This window comes from Blennius ocellaris, assembly GCF_963422515.1.
Source record: "Blennius ocellaris genome assembly, chromosome: 21".
Taxonomy (NCBI): Eukaryota; Metazoa; Chordata; class Actinopteri; order Blenniiformes; family Blenniidae; genus Blennius; species Blennius ocellaris.
Window position 1 is genome coordinate 4809928 of NC_137670.1, and position 14764 is coordinate 4824691.

The window sequence follows — 14764 nt, forward strand, 5'->3', positions numbered from 1 at the left end:
ACAGCATATCAGAGAGGATGGTGACTCTGTGCCATGGAGGAAGTAGAGGCGGGGGAGGGGATCTATTGCCTTTTTAAAAATATATATTTTTAGCTTCCTGTGAACTGTAACTGTGACGCTGGTTTCCCTGCATTTTCAAATTGAAAATTGGCTCACACACACACAAAGTCTCCTTGTCAATATACATGTGAATATTAAAATGCTGACGGTCAGAAATCTTTCATGTTGTTCTCAGGAGGAATTACATTCCCCCCCACAGCCCCCCCCCCCCCCCCCCCCAGGTTCATTGAGGCACTCTATCCTCAGTAAACAGGGGTTTAGGGAAAATTGCCGCGTCAGCATCAGCCTATGCTAAATTTGGCTTGTGAGAAGGATAAAGACGCAGCAGCAGCTGCTTGTGAGTTGGACCTGTACACCTGTCTTAACAAACACATTGATACTTATACAGAGAATTCTGTGACGTCTCTTCACCACACGAGCAGGCTTTCAGACTCGGAAGCACCCTGATGTAGTAGAAGCAAACTCAGGGAGAACATGCAAACTTCACCCGAGGTGACCGCTACTCCACCACACCATATTGCACTGTACAAATGGTACAGAATGAGAAGGAAGTTAAAAACACATCACGTTGTAAAGGTTTTCAAAACGACATCCATTTTTATGGAAACTGTTAGAAATGTTGAAAATGATGTAGTTTTAATGCCAGGCCACATGTTTTCATTCAATTTACATTAAATTAAAGAGTTTGTTGTTATTCTGTGTCAGAAATGAAAAATAAGTCATCCTGCATAAAAAAAAAAAAGAAAATCTAACTAACCCATGTTGGAAACATCTCTGCTGAGGCGTTACGATCCAAACTCATTGTTACAATAACACTAGTTTTATCCCCGACAAGAGCATTTATTCCAGAAAGCTTCCCGCTCAATAAAGATGATTATTTTCCATGGACTGATTTCTCCTCAATGGCCAATTTGTCTCCCAAGCTGTCATATGAGACCTTTTTTTTGGCTGTGTTACAAATTGTTTCACACATAATTGAGGCTTTTTTTTTTTAAGCCCTTCACTTATCAACAAATTGAGTTAACAATGTGCCTAGAGGCTCTCACCAAATTGCTGCTTGTAACAGTGGTTATTTTGGGCCAAACGTTTATGAAGGGGAGAGAGGTCTGATGTTTCCATGCTGAGTCAGGAGTTGAATTATTCACCCTGGGCGTGTGTTTCTCTCTCTCTCTCACACACACACACACACACACACACACTTAGACCTCCACCCCAAATTAGGGAAAATACAGCTTGGGCTTGTCAACTACAACAGGAAGAGAACTTGAATGGTAGAAACCTCAGATAGTTGCACCGTGACTCATGATCACGCATGTAATGGAAATGGAAATATGTGGAAGTGTAATCACGAACAAAGGGCCTTGAATTCCTCATGATGGTGCCACTTAGGACAGAGGATGTGAAATGAGGTCCGCTCAGCATGTGGTCAGCTGATGTGTGACTTGTATCATGAGCCAGAAACAGCGACAGAGGAGTTGAGCAAGTTCACGTCTTCACCCCAGCGTTTTCCCCCCTCGTTGTTCGCTCCGTCATGTCGCACAAAGTGTCTCCCCGACTTTCCACATCCCTCCCCCCGTCGTCTCTTTAAATCACCCGTTAAATGTTCCAGCTCTCTCTCTCTCTCTCTCTCTTTTTTTTCTTTATAGCGGGTTGCAGTGTGTGTCCCTCTCACACAAAGAGGTGTCTGTCAGTTGTGCACAGCTGGACTTTAGCAGCATGGGAACAAGGGTTGGAAGACGGGTCCGGGGCCTGCTTGATCCAGATGGACTCTGTGACTGTACCCTGCTCTGCCACATAATTAACAGCCTTCCAAACACACTGTTGTCTCCGGCGCACTGGCGACCGAAGACAAAACAGCTCCTCTGTTGTGTTTGGCACACGTCTTTCTTTATTTTTGCTGAGGTCTGCATTTATTTATTTTTTTGGTTTTGTTTTGTTTTTTTAAACCCAAAGCCCGGAGATGTAATTTTTATTGCTTTTTCTCATGTGAAAGCTCCAGCACGTGCTACAAGATGGCTTGTGAATGAAAACACAATTTCAAATGTGTGTTTTTATAAAGTACATTCCTCCTAAGTGGGATCTTGCGAGCACATGTACAAGCGGGGTGAGAGGATGGTATGCGAGCGCACATACATCCAACATACACACAGCCGGGACTACGGCATTCCCTTGTCGTGCATTCTTGATGCACGCTGCCAAAGGTCAGAGTGCAGCGAGTGAGATATCAGATGTGTTCATGTTCTCATGTTAGTCCGTCTGTGCGTCACGCACTGGAACATTCAACATCCAGTGACACTCAATGGATGCCTTGTTAGCATTTAAATGTGTTAAATTAAAGAAAATTTAAAGCGGAGCTCGACGGTGGCGTCGTGGTAAATGTTTTCACCGCACTTTGAGAGAAGTCTTGGTTTCCCTCTGTGAGTCCAAAGCCCAGTGGAGCCCCGGTTCCAATGGCAACGTTTCAAGTGTAAACGCATCATTTCAGAAAGTTGAATTGTTATCACGGAGACTCTCAACTCTTGATGCGTAGTAGCAGCGTTTCCACCATCTACATGGAGGTGGAATCAGAGGGCTTTCAGAAATGTCCACATTGGTCGCCCTTTACAAAAAGTTAAAAGTGCAATAAAAGTTTAGCACTTTCACTTGAAACAGGACCTCAGGTGAGTTTTTCTCTCTAAAATTGTTTGTTGGTGGCAATCGGTTAATATGTTTGTGAATTGATCTGATTTCGTTCATACTCAGCTGGGATGGCCAGCATAATGACCTCGAACTGACCCCCCCCCCCCCCCCCCCCACCCCCCAATTTGCGCTCAGAATTGTATGATTGTCCCCTGAAGTTTTTTGTGTCAATATAACCACGCATACTTGACCACAAAACAAATTTTTTTGAATAAAGCCTAACTAAACGCAGTCTCAGTTACGCACAAGCCCTGTCTGAATTCCTCTCGAATAACTCCAAACAAAAGGCCAAGGAAGACTCCAATTTACCACTGCAAGGCGTAGAAAGGCATTTAACACCATGGCTTTTTTGTTCAGAGGCATTTCCCAACCTCTGCTGCCCTCCCTCTGCCTCTGAAATGCCAAAGGCATCTGGTCGAGGCTTCTTCACAGGCTTTCAAATTGTTCTTCTTTTCCCAAATTTGGAGCGAACTTCAATGACGCTATTGTCAGCAAATACATTTTTTGGGAGAAAATTCTTTTTTTTTTTCTTTCTTTCTTTCCTGGCAGCTTCACAAATGATCACAGTGGGAGATCTTTGAGGGGAAAAAAATGTTGCATTTCCAGGCATTTTCAATTCCCCCAATGATAGTCACTGGCTTGGTGTTCTGACAGGAACAGTGTAAAGAAATCATAAATGGAGAGGGATGTGAAAACTATGCCTGCTTGACTTCCAGTTTTTGGCACCACACAGAGAACTGAGCTATAAAAACGTCCCGGTGGTATTTCAAGTGGCCAATTCCTTCAGCCTCTGTCAAGTCCCCCAACCCCAAATATCCCGTTCCCGACTGTGATTGTGAGGGGTTTGTTTTTTAAATATGTGTGCATACAAATGATGCAGAGTCAGGTGTCCGCTCCACGTGAGGTGGCCCAGGGGTCGTGAGATCCCCCCCCCCTTCGGTTAATCTGCGGCAGCTATACGGTCTCAGCCAGTGTGTGGACAGGATGGGCCGCGGCAGCTGGGAATGCACAGCGACCCAAACGGGAGGAGCTCCGGTCAGCAAAGTGAGGTCAAAAAGTAGAAAGGCTCGGATCTGCTGCATCCAGAAGACACAGGCAGGAGGTTCAACTGGCAGGAAGACGGTTAAAAAAATTAATCCAGAGGGACATCTTTATGCAGATGAAACCTGCATTCTGCGGTGGAAAGAGTTCTGAAAGTTTAAAGTGAAAAATAGACTGGATTTCCAAGGGTTTGACGATTTTGCACAAGATCTGAATTCCATTGATTGTTGTCTGTGATATGATCACATTGAGGGACTTTAATAGTTGATAGAGAACCAACCCTTCCACTCTGGATCTGCTGCGGTCAACCTGCAGTCATTTAACACATTTCCTTTTTCCACACAGCATTTGAGGCGACCACCCAAGCCCCCCTCTTCACCACACTGCGTGTTTCTCCTCACCAGTGTGGAAGACCTCTGGAGTTAAAGCACTTCATTTACCCAGCGTGAGCAGCCAGTGCGGTCGATCCTGGCTGCTGCAGACAGCTGCTCAAACCTCTCCTGGTTGGCTGAAAGAGACGGAACCATGAGCGTCAATTAGCAGCTCTGCCTGCAGTCATTAGTGTGCTGCGGTGATTTTCCAGTCTTTTAGACAGCAGTCGAACTTCTGCCTGTAGATTCACCGCTCCGACCTGGAGCAACGACACAAACAAACAGCACTGCTGTTGTTGTGCACAGAGATATACATAGATTCAGCAGTAAACACATGATGTTGGTGTAGTGGCCTCACACGCATGTGTCACTTCGTTTATACCTGGCTCAAATACAAGCTTGGTTGTCTTTCTATGTCCTTTTTGTTTACTCCAGCTAATCTGGGTTCAATCTGAGGTTATATATGCAAAGATAGATAAATGAAGAGAAAATGGGGGAAGTTGCTGTATAATCTGGGTGTTAGTTGGAGGAATTTGCTGTATAATCTGGGTGTTAGTTGGAGGAATTTGCTGTATAATCTGGGTGTTAGTTGGAGAAGATGCTGTATAATCTGGGTGTTAGTTGGAGGAAAATGCTCTATAATCTGGGTGTTTGTCCTTCTTGAAAGAAGGATTTATGAGCTGATGACAATGAGAGGCAACAGAAACCAAAACATACCATTTCCAGCAAAGGGCTCTTAATAAAGGAAACAAACCAAACAATTTACAAAATCACGTCCATCCAAATTCACAAAACCAACAATATTCATCTTTTTGTTTGGACTGACCACACAACGTGGATTAAAAAAACAAAAAAAGTAAAGACTTTCACCTTCCATAATCCTGAGGTGACTTAGAAAAGCACTCAGTTTAATCACAAAGGTTTTTCCACTCACTGCTACCAGAGATCAATGATCATCACTGATTCAAGATTTAATCAAATGTGAAATTTATTTGTGGTTGTAAAAGTTTGCCTTTCAGAAACATCAATAAGGCCCGGGAACAAGGAAATAAAACGCTCCTCTCCTAACATTTTCTTGGCTGATCCGCACAGTGTCCAGATTGTAATATGAAGACAAAGCGTCCTTTATGTGCACAAACTTAAACGCTAGACCGCTTTCTTGTGGCCGCATCGTTAAATACAACCGAGAGCTTGAAAAGTCCTCGCGTGAACCAGATCGCTGCGCTGAAACGGCAGCGGGCCAAAATGAATCACATTGTCTCCTCTTGTCCTTAGAAGGTCTGCAGACGGCGAGCTGCTGCACAAGCATGTGTCTGTATGAGGGAAGTGCCGCTGCACTGTTTATTAGGTGTACTTCATTAGTCATGACTGCTGCTGCTGCTGCTAGCTGCTGTGTTGGCTCCTGTGGCGTTGTGGGCACTGGCGTGGCAGCCCAGTGCCCCCTGTCTGCAGAGGCAAACAAAGACCGGCTGTATGTCTCACACACACACACACACACACACACACACACACACACACACACACACACACACACACACACACACACACACACACACACACACACACACAAACAGCTTGAAACGGCCACTGTGCTGAGCAGAAGATAACCATAGGCCTAACCAGTCCTCTCCCACCTTTCAAATTGATGTCATACCACCGTCCCACGGTGGCTGTTATTCTGCAGAACTGAACCCATGATGGCGTATGGTCATTTCACCGCAGTTCAACGATGTAATGTAAGATTTGACCCAATCCATCTGCAGGCCACAGTCCGGTGGGAGTGGCTGCTACGAGCTGCAGGCGGCAGGAAGAGGCTGTCTGGAGCCTCCGCTGGAGAGAGGGAGTGCGAGAGGAGGGTGAAAGTGCTGAGAGAAGAATACGAGGCAGGTAAAAAGAGGAAAGGGAGAGGCGACGAAGAAGCGACTGCCATACCAACGAGATGCAAATCTCATCAGAACTGTCCAGTCCGATCCTATAAAGACTGTTGACGCTCCGCTTCCTCAGCCTCTGTCTGCTTCCTGCTGCTGTTTCTGTCTTTTCCAGACAAGTAGGAGAGTCACTGCAGCACTTACTGTCATGAAGCATTTTGGTCTGAATATTTAATAAAAAGTTATTACTGTGAAACAATTTCAATCCAAAAATCACACACTGGTTAAAGACTTTCAACAATTTGTTCAAATTTATAACAACACAAAGTACATTTTTACAGTTTGGTATCCTGTGGAATTTTTCTATTACTCAGCCCATTTGAAACGGCATTCAAAACATTTTTAAGTCACTTAAAAGTCTTAAGGAGCCGCTTTTTGGTTCAAACTTACTCGCTGGTGAGATGTTTCTGTGTGGAGTTGGTGTGATCTCCCCGTGCCTGCAGGAGTTAAGTCCGGCTACTTCCTACTACAACCTCAACTCTTAATACATTGGTGTCCACGTTTGTTTGTTTGTTTTTTGTCTTGGATTGTGTTCAGCATGAAGAAAGCACGTATATACTAAACCACATCCACCACAAACTACATGGTGTTGAGGGAAACAAAAAAAATGACAGTTTATTCTTAATGTTGGGCTTGTTTTAGGAAAAAAAGGTGTAGCAGGCTGTTGCGATGACTTTTGCTAACAGATTTCTATTTAGGTGAGCCTGGAATTATGCCCATGTCAGCAAATCTGACCTGGGATGGATGGATGGATGGATGCATGGACAAATAGATGAATGGATAGACAGACAGATGGATTTAACTCCCTTGAAAATGAGACCGAACCTTAAAAAGCACCATGAAATCCCACTTTGTGTTCTGATTGGTTCCAGACTTCTCATCCTGCATTAGAGTGCGTTTCTGATGAAGTGTTGTCAGACTAATAATAAGTGGAGGTTTTTATTTGAAGACACGGACAGGGGAATGGAAACTCTGCATGGCATGGAGAGTTTGAGGGGGGGTGGGGGGTCTCATGCTTGTGTTTGTGTGAGAAAGTAAATGGGGGGGGGGGGGGGGGGGGGGGCACGAGGGGGAGAGAACGAGTGGGTAGCTATTTTCTGGACATGCTAAAGATGAAGGTCCTGCCCTTGTGACCTCCCACAGACACACCCAGTCTCATCAACTGGGGTTAGCGTCAGCTTCTATTTGAACTTGATCTTCGACAAAATGCACATTTCTGTCGGGCCAATCGAATGAAAACTTGACATCAATTGTTGTGAGAGTTGGATCTTTTGCTTTCCAGCGAGAGTGGCGTCAAGAATGCTCGGGGTCTTTATTGGTGCCAGTTCTGGTCACACCCAAAGCATGTGAGGCATGCCAGGCCGGGTGGGCTTGCCGTTTATAAATACACCCCTTCTAAACATGTCCAAAATTCACTGTGTGGATTCTAAAGCCACGAGATCCACTGCTCAAATAATACTGAAAATCGCAGGCCCCGCGTGTATTTGCGTTTATCATGTGCACGTCTCAGTCAACAAGATCCCAGACAGGTTCCTGCTGCAGTCGGATGTTTCCGTGATGTACTGCAGGTTGAGTATTTACAGCCAGCGAAAAGCTATTGTGGATTAATGCAGATATGTGTCACACACACGGGCATCGTTCAGAGTGTGTGGGACAGTTTGAGTTGCCGTAGGTCATGTCTACACTTTCGCTGAGAACGACTGAATCAGTTTAAACGATGCTGTAGGTGTGGGACTCGGTAAAAAGTAATCGTCTGGTTTAGGGACTGATACTGATACCAGTATCGGCAGACGGGTCCGATATTGTCCTCGGAAAAGATCCCCACTACTATTTGGCAAGTATTACCTCACATCATCTGTCAATGTCAGAAGCAGGTAAACAAGTGGCCATTAAATGGTCATCATAAAATGTAATCATCTGGTTAGGTTAGTTAGATCTCAGGCGGTCGTTCTCATATAAAAAAAAAAGTTACTTCGGCACAAAATGTTGTCATTATAATTTTGAATGTTAATTCCATTGAATTCAAATTTCTGAAAATTCAACTACAGTTTTAATTTAATACAATAATCACCTCATGTTGAAATGTGGCTAAAATTGTTTTCGTTTCAGAAAAGTTTCACATTTACACAGCAATGTTTTGAAAATGATCTCTGCTTACACAGAAACAGCAGAAATGCTGAAAATCAAGTTCTTTCACATTGGGTCACTAGTGGGTACTGTTGATTATTTTTATAATGAGACCACACACACACACACACACACACACATGCTCGCAGAAAACCATAAACGTTGTGTTTTATTTACTGTACCTGCCATATATCATGAATCCACATGCTCAAGAAGGTGCGACGAAGTTATTTTCGAGGCTTACAGGATATCAGCAGATATTTGACCTTCTTTACACTTGAAGGGAATGTAGAGAGCGATAGATTTTCGGAGTGTGAGTACAGTTTCACCTCTGAGGATTGTTCAGCACAAACTCTTCATTTGCGATTTGCGATGGCATTGCTGCGAGAGTGGAAAGTCTTTGTAATGTGGAGTGCAGCCAGTGCTGCTTAATAGTTAGTGTGTGTGTGTGTGTGTGTGTGTGTGTGTGTGTGTGTGTGTGTGTGTGTGTGTGTGTGTGTGTGTGTGTGTGTGTGTGTGTGTAGGATGAAGAATGAGCTGTCACACTGCTTTATGCAATGCTCATATCTGTGTTGACGTCGGAATGGCAGTGAGGTTGAATTCCTGCAGCTGAGATGCACGCTCGTAGGATTTCCTGACATTATTCACCCCTAGAAATATATATATATTCTTCGGAAAGTTCTTTCCCCACGAAAGAAATTGTTCTCAGATGTGTTTGGTTTTCTCTTTTTTGAGCGGGACGAATACAAGCAGGGCCCAATGTAAATAAAGCCTTTAGCTAAAGTGGAGGTGCGGGATTACGCCGTGTGTGGTCCCCGTGCAAAAGAAAAACTAAACGTACGGAAATGAGAAGGCTTGAGGTTGATGATCATTCCCTTGGTTTAAACAAGCTTCTGTGTCGCTCCTTACTCACCCGACCACATTAGTCCAGTTAATCATTCAAATACTGTCGCGCGTAAGTGATGCCATGAGGAGCGGTTTAACCCAGAGATTCCACAGCTTTACCTGTCTGCATGTGCTTATTCAGCAGTTTTCCGTTGTCCCAAACGTTTTATAGACGTTGCACTTTTTCCCTCCACCACTGAGGAAAAGCTTTTATTTTCTTAATACTTGACTGCAGAGGCTAGGCTTGAGGCTTGTGAATGGGTGGATCAGTGGTGTGCAGGTTGGCGACCGTGACCGCTGTCAGTCAACTAAACGCCTGCTTGGTTTGCTAAAAAAATGTTATGGGTCAGGAGTCAAGGCTTTAAATGTTCAGAGGTTTTCCTTTTTATACATCAAATGTTTATTCATATTCACCAAAGTACAAGCAAACACATATGAGTGGAAAAAGATTTCACCGAGACCAGTGATGCCTGTAACATGTTTCTCTTTTTTCAGTAAGGAGTAATCTAACGCGTTACTATTTCCAAACCAGTAATCTGAAAAATAGAAGTGTCAATAAAGAACAGAAAAAGTTCATTTACATTACTTGCCACCTCTACTGTACACAAAAAAGAAATTCAAAAATGTGTTTGGGTGACCATGTACACAAGAACGGTGCTTGGGGTCACTAAAAACCTCTAGAAAAACATCCATTTCCATGGAAACAGAGAAAAACTTAACTTTTCTGAAGCACTGCTTAAAGGATTCCTGAAATTGTAACGTCTATGAGACATTTTAAAGAAAATCGTCTTTTCATTGCCGACTCTTAAAGTTCAATGTCAAATCTTAAAATGCTTCCCCCTCCATTAGACGTAGAACTTTGGTTGACCTGGCCGTCGTCCAAATGTGAAGGTGTGAAATTGAATTTGATAGACTTACACAGTGAATCTACCCAGAATGTAAAGGTACTGAATCATATTCAGAAAGACAAAGACTAATAGAAATCTGACAAAGTGAAATCCAAGCCTTGTACAAAGACTGTTTTGCTTATTTAACAATATAAACTGACCTTTGGACTAAATCCATTGATTCAGCCGAGCATCCTATAGGAAATCCCCATGAGGCCTGATGACGACCAAATTCTCGGGCAGAACTCCAACATGCAGATTCACAGATGTGGACGATTACAGTCAGGAGATTTGGGAATGTCGATGTCTGTTTCTAGCTTATTTTTGGACGGAGTCCCCAAAAAGTCCACCCGTCGAAGATGAGGCAAAGGGAAAATGTACCCGTTTTATTGGGTTCATGCAGCATTTGACCTTTTTGTGAGAGATTTTGTCTTGATTCACTTCTGACCTTCATAAAAACACAAGAGCTGAGCTGTTTGCAGAGAATTAGTCCAGTTTTATATTTATTTATGATTTAATACCACAGTTACTAAATTCATCCCACATGGAGAAGGATGAGGACGAGGACAAGGACGGGGATGATGAGAGGAGGAGGAGGAGAAAAAAGAGGGGAGCAAGAGGAAGAAGATGGAGATTAGGGAGAAGATGAGGAGGACAAGAAGGAGGAATATGAGGAAGACGGGGACTCGGAGGAGAAGGGAGAGGAGGAGGGCCACAAGAAGGATGAGGACGAGGTGAATTAGGGGGAGGATGGGGAGGACAAGAAGGAGAAGGATGAGGAAGAAAGGAGGAAGAGGATGAGGAGGTGAAGGAAGAGAACGGCGAGGATGGAGAGAAGGAGGAGGAGGGGATGAAGAAGAGAAGGAACAAGAGGAGGAGGAGGAGGAGAAGGAGGAGGAGGAGAGGGAGGAGGACGAGAAGGAGGTGGAGAAGGAGGAGGAGGAGGAGGATGAGAAGGAGGCGGAAGACAACTATTAAGAGGAGGAATAGAAAGAGGAGAAGAGGGAGGTGGGTGGTGGCGATGACGACGGTGACGAAGCAGGATGAGGAAGAAGAGGATGACAGGAGTGATGAGCAGGAGGAAAGCGGATTCAGGACTGGAACATTAAACCTCCTCCTCCTCCTCTTCCTCCTCCTCCTCCTCCTCCTCCTCCTCCTCCTCAAAGTGGCCGACCAGACGTCCACGCGCACATCTGGCCAAAGTAAACAGTGGAGGGAAACGGGCGGCGGAGCGAGGGATCCCTCCGATCCATTTCCTCCCCAGGTCATTCGCGGCACGCCTGCGTTTTCTCTAAATATACTACCCTCCTCTCCGCCAGCCCCCCTGAAGGCATCACTTCTTCCTCCTGCCAGTGGCCTCGAGGGGAAGGAAGCCGACCCTCCCCGCCCTGAAGAGGTTAAATCCCAAAAGGATGGCGAGCGAGGGCGTCGGCCCGGAGCCGTCGACTGACAGCAGGAAACATGAGGAGGAAACCCAGAGGATGGTGTGTGTGTGTGTGTGTGTGTGTGTGTGTGTGTGTGTGTGTGTGTGTGTGTGTGTGTGTGTGTGTGTGTGTGTGTGTGTGTGTGTGTGTGTGTGTGTGTGTGTGTGTTTGTTTGTTTCTCACTGCTGACAGACAGGAAGTGTCGTGAAGCCACGGCAGGACACCGCGACCTTACTTTCTCCCCCAGCTTTTAAAAAAATAGACTCATTTGTATTCTGCTTGAAAACGTTCTGGATGCGGAAATAACAAAACACGGACAGCTGATTTCCTCTCGACATGTCGAGGCTGCAGCAATGTCCAAATGGCGGCGCTCGCGCTGTTTTCTTATTACGATCCCGTTCAGATCCGCCCCACACATTCCTCAGACCAGTTATAGCAGCCACATGGGATCGTGGTGTTGAGCGGATCGACCAATGGCGGCACCTTGAAGCTTGAGTCTGACGGACGCTGAAAAACATAGCACACAGTTTGTTTTGTTTGTATTCATGCATATTGAATCGGATCAGAGTGGGAGGAGATTAAATGGCAGTGTGGAAACAATGCTTGTGTCTTTATGTAAAGCAGGTGTGAATCAGCTCAAAGGAATTTCCCTCAGCTTTTCTTCATGGATGTACATTTTCTTTCTTGTACCTCAATCTAAACTGATTTATTTTTTTTATTTTTTTTGCAGGTTTCAGTTGGAGTTGCTTTCAAGCTCCAATATGTTTACAAACTTCCTCCACGTGTCGGTTGGCGGAGAGCGATCCCTCAGACGATCCCCTTTGCTGCTGATTGTCAAATTTAAATCCGCTTTCTTCCTCATTGTCTTGCATGTCTTGTTTCAATCTCTGCCATGTGATTGGCTGATGGGTTAGAACTGTTTTATCCAATGAACTCATTGAAGAGTGGACACACATTAAACTATAGGATAGATTCCAGCAGAAATCCCTTTACTTGTAACTTTCAAACTGTTTGGTTTTTTTTTTGTTTGTTTGACTAGAATTGATTCTAGTGAAAGGTGTTTTGTTTTAATAACTTTACATTGGTCTTTTCCGTCACTCAAGGTCAAGTCAGAGCTTTTATTGAAGGTGTCTTTGTTGGAGATTATCTTAGTCTCCTCCTCTTTAACAGAGCCTCATTGTTCTGCCATCAACAGTCACTTTTCATTGAGCTTTGTGTTGCCAGTGGCAGCTGTGGACAGTTTGGTTTAAACAAGGTTAGACCCAGCATTGTTAGAAGAAGAAGAAGAAGAAGGAGAAGGAGAAGAAGATGATGATTCCACGGAATCAAGCACATGGTGGAGGAGACAGTGGAAAGTAAAGCACTCTGTTTTAACTGGAGGAAACCTGCAGAACCAGACTCGGATGGCTCAAGGTCATTGTACCAACCTGGACAAACTCGCTCCAGATTTTTTTTTAAATATCTTCGCCTGGTTTCCGTGTGGTTTCCACCCTCAGCACTCCAACCTACACGAGGGAGCCATTTCACAACCTGTGTTATTCCAAAGTGCTCCAACTGAAGGCCTTAATGTGCGCCTCTTATCCCTTCACTTATATGTTCTTCGTGCAGCTGGAAGTCAGTGAAAGAGCCACAAAATGGAAAAAAAAAAAACCACCAGACTCATTTATTACACCTCGTGAGCCGCCAGACGTTCGACCTTGAGTGTTCGCATCACTTTAAATCAAGTTAAATGTCAGAACCGGAGCAGTTTTATTATCAAATATTTGCAGACTGTATCTTCAGGCTGCTGTTGAAAGCGTCAAAAGTGCTTGCCGGTGTCTCCGTAGTAGTGAGCTCTCCTCATACGCATTGAAGTTCATTATCCACATGCCTTGGTTTGTTTGACCACGCTCTCATTTGAAGAGATTAATCGTCCAGCTCAGGCGGCTCAGCTCAGCTCAAACTAAATATTTAGCTTGAAGGTACATGGGACGGATCGAAACCGCCTGAAGAAGTGGGCTCATTTTTCTCCTCTGTGCTCTCAGAGAAGAATTTCTTTTTAATAATCGTAGATGAAGGCCAGTCATTCTATGTCGACGTGTTCAAGCTTCATCACTGAAAGAGACAGTCTAATCTTTTTCCACAAAATTTAACTGGAGGCGCAAAACACGTTTAACTTTTATATGAGCGTAAAGCTGCTTCTGAAGTCTCATATTTACAATAGTTTGAAACCAAAAACCGTACCTCATGCTGTATTTGTGAGGTTTTAATTATAATTTAGGATTGTAACCATCCCATTTGAACCATTTTCTCTCATTTCTAAGCATTTTTTTAAATACATTTTGAAGCTTTGTTTTTCCTTTTATAAATAGTATTAACTTCCCCATTTTAGTGATTGTGCCATTTTAAAAATCTTTTTCATCCAAGACATAAAAGTCATTATAAAAAATGGCTCTGGTGTGTTTCCACAAAAGGGCCAAAGATTCACACGTGGCTCCAGAGCTTGCAGGTTTCGACCCCTGGACTATCTGACCTCCAGTGTTTCAGCTCGTGGCCTCATTACAGGATCAAACTGTTGGATTAGAAGGAGAAGTGCTTCTGCTCAGACTAAACAAAAACACAAAGATTCGGCTGCGAGTCTGCCGGAGATGCTCAGTGTTTGCTCAAAGGTGCTTCAAAGTGACGCCGCATTAAAGGACTTAAAGGATTAAAGAGTCAATGTAGAAACACACGAGCTGTAATCCCAAATCTTTACAATTACAACACAGCGAGTGTTTATCCGCACGTCCGCCCATCCATCCATCTTCTGGAACGCTTTAAACAGATCAGGGTCCAGTTGTTGTTTTGCAACAACCATGAAAATGAGCTGATAGCTTCATCTCAACGGGTTTATTTGATTTAGGACTATGATACACCCTGGCAAGATTGACAAAACCCCGAAGGAACATGCAAACATCCCATAGGAAGTAATAAAAGGACATTATTAGTATGCTCTTACAGAAAACTTTAACATGTAAATCGTATATTCTCATATTTAGTATTATTGGATCTGATTAAAAGTTTAAGGCAAAAGGCTCTGAGAGAAAATTATTATGAGCTTTCAGCTCCATCTGCTGGTCATAGGTAGATATTGCATGATACGTCCACAGTTGATGTCATGAAATCAACAGATTTATGGTGGCGTTATTAAACTATGTGTGAATGAATGACGGGATGTGACAGATCATGTAAATATTCATGATGGTCTTGAATTATAATAATCATGCATTTACTTTGTGGTACTGAAAATGTTTTGAAACCAAAGTTAAAGGTTCTGTTTACAAACCATAATTAAATGTTAAATAGTAAAACCACTGAAGGTACATCGTTGGCCACCGCAGCCC